General features: G+C 35.4%; 1 non-coding gene across 1 annotated transcript; it reads left to right on the forward strand.

Annotated features, from left to right (window-relative positions):
* Positions 1-1,990: 1,990 nt before the first annotated feature.
* trnal-aag (transfer RNA leucine (anticodon AAG)) lies at positions 1,991-2,072 on the forward strand. The gene has a single exon. It is a non-coding gene; the product is annotated as a tRNA-Leu (tRNA).
* The last annotated feature ends 451 nt before the right edge of the window (positions 2,073-2,523 follow it).

Genomic DNA, 2,523 nt, shown 5'->3' on the forward strand with positions numbered 1-2,523 from the left:
GAGAACTTGTCGAGTTAGGTGAGCAACTCAAACCTAACGTTGAAACGACGTGCTTTTAGACGACGTTTAATCCATGGTGGGTTCTGACGTTGATTTGACCTTTGAATTTTGGTCATTTCCCAACAAATATCCTACAACACAAATCATACTTGCCAACCTTGAGACCTCCAATATCGGGAGGTGGGGGGTGTCGGGGGGCCTGGTCGGGGTGGGGTGGGGGGGGGGGGGGGTGGGGGGGGGCGTGGTTGGGGCGGGGGGCGTGGTTAAGAGGAGAGTATATTTACAGCTAGAATTCACCAACTCAAGTATTTCATATATATATATATATATATATATATATATATATATATATATATATATATATATATATATATATATATATATATATATATATATATATATATATATATATATACACTACCGTTCAAAAGTTTGGGGTCACCCAAACAATTTTGTGGAATAGCCTTCATTTCTAAGAACAAGAATAGACTGTCGAGTTTCAGATGAAAGTTCTCTTTTTCTGGCCATTTTGAGCGTTTAATTGACCCCACAAATGTGATGCTCCAGAAACTCAATCTGCTCAAAGGAAGGTCAGTTTTGTAGCTTCTGTAACGAGCCAAAGTGTTTTCAGATGTGTGAACATGATTGCACAAGGGTTTTCTAATCATCAATTAGCCTTCTGAGCCAATGAGCAAACACATTGTACCATTAGAACACTGGAGTGATAGTTGCTGGAAATGGGCCTCTACACACCTATGTAGATATTGCACCAAAAACCAGACATTTGCAGCTAGAATAGTCATTTACCACATTAGCAATGTATAGAGTGTATTTCTTTAAAGTCATTGAAAAGTACAGTGCTTTTCTTTCAAAAATAAGGACATTTCAATGTGACCCCAAACTATATATATATATATATATATATATATATATATATATATATATATATATATATATATATATATATATATATATATATATATATATATATATATATATATATACATATATATATATATATATATATATATATATATATATACATATATATATATATATATATATATATATATATATATATATATATATATATATATATATATATATATATATATATATATATATATATATATATATATACATATATATATATATATATATATATATATATATACATATATATATATATATATATATATATATATATATATATATATATATATATATATATATATATATATATATATATATATATATATATATATATGTATGTATGAAATACTTGACTTTCAGTGAATTCTAGTTATATATATATATATGCATATATATTTATTTTATTATACATATAAATAAAATAAATACTTGAATTTCAGTGTTCCGGGGGCTATCCAGTAGATGGCAGTATTGTCCTGTTTAACTTCTCCTCCGTTCATGACTCGGCCACCGTGTTCAATGGAAAAGTCTGTTCTACTAAATGTACAGGCAACATAATTACATACCCCTTCCCCTTCGAACTGTCCTGGATGAACTGAAATTCTTGTTTCCATTCGTTTTGGAACTTGCAAGCGTATTTCTTCATCTTGCTCGTCGACGGCGTCGCCATGTCTGTAACTTCCTCGTTCTTCTGCTTCGTCTCTTTGTTGTGTGCGCAGTTGTGCACTCTACTCTCTGAAAGCCGTAGATGTTATGACGTCATTGGGCAGGCAAGCTGTTTATATTGTGGGAAAGCGGACGTGAGAACAGGCTGTCCCCACTCAGGTCCGCATTGAGATGGAGGGGGCGTGGCCTCCAGCTCCGGCTGAATACCGGGAGTTTGTCGGGAGAAAATTTCTGCCGGGAGGTTATCGGGAGAGGCGCTGAATACCGGGAGTCTCCCGCTAAAAACGGGAGGGTTGGCAAGTATGACACAAATACAACGTTGAAACAAAGTGCGTTTTGGCGACGTTTATTCAACGAAATGTGGTTATTTCCCAGCAAACAACATGGATGTGGTAGCGTGGCCGAGCGGTCTAAGGCGCTGGATTAAGGCTCCAGTCTCTTCGGAGGCGTGGGTTCGAATCCCACCGCTGCCAACAATTTTTTTTTTTTACCATGAATTGATTTACGTAAACAAGTTGAAAAACTTATTCGGGTCAATTGTACGGACTATGTACTGTACTGTGCAATCTACTAATAAAAGTCTCAATCAATCCAACGTTAGACATCAATGTTGTCTCAATTTACAAGTACGACTATTTTGCGACGTTATTTCAAGGTCAGTTTTAAAGGACATGTGCGTATAATCGACGTTGTATCAATGTCTCGTGCCTGCTGGGGTTATTTCATGAAAGCGCTTTGTCCTCAGCTTCTTATCCGTTTTATTGTGTTGAAATGTGTCAAGTAAACCACCCAAAAAAAAATGACTTGAGTTTTTCTTTATTTGAGTTCCTCGACTATTATACAAGACCCCTGATTGTTTCCACCTGTTCCCCATTAGCCTCATGTGTCTTATAAGCCCACGCCTCTCTTTGTTCTGTGCCAGAT

Source organism: Entelurus aequoreus, linkage group LG17 (assembly GCF_033978785.1).
Source record: "Entelurus aequoreus isolate RoL-2023_Sb linkage group LG17, RoL_Eaeq_v1.1, whole genome shotgun sequence".
Classification (NCBI taxonomy): Eukaryota; Metazoa; Chordata; class Actinopteri; order Syngnathiformes; family Syngnathidae; genus Entelurus; species Entelurus aequoreus.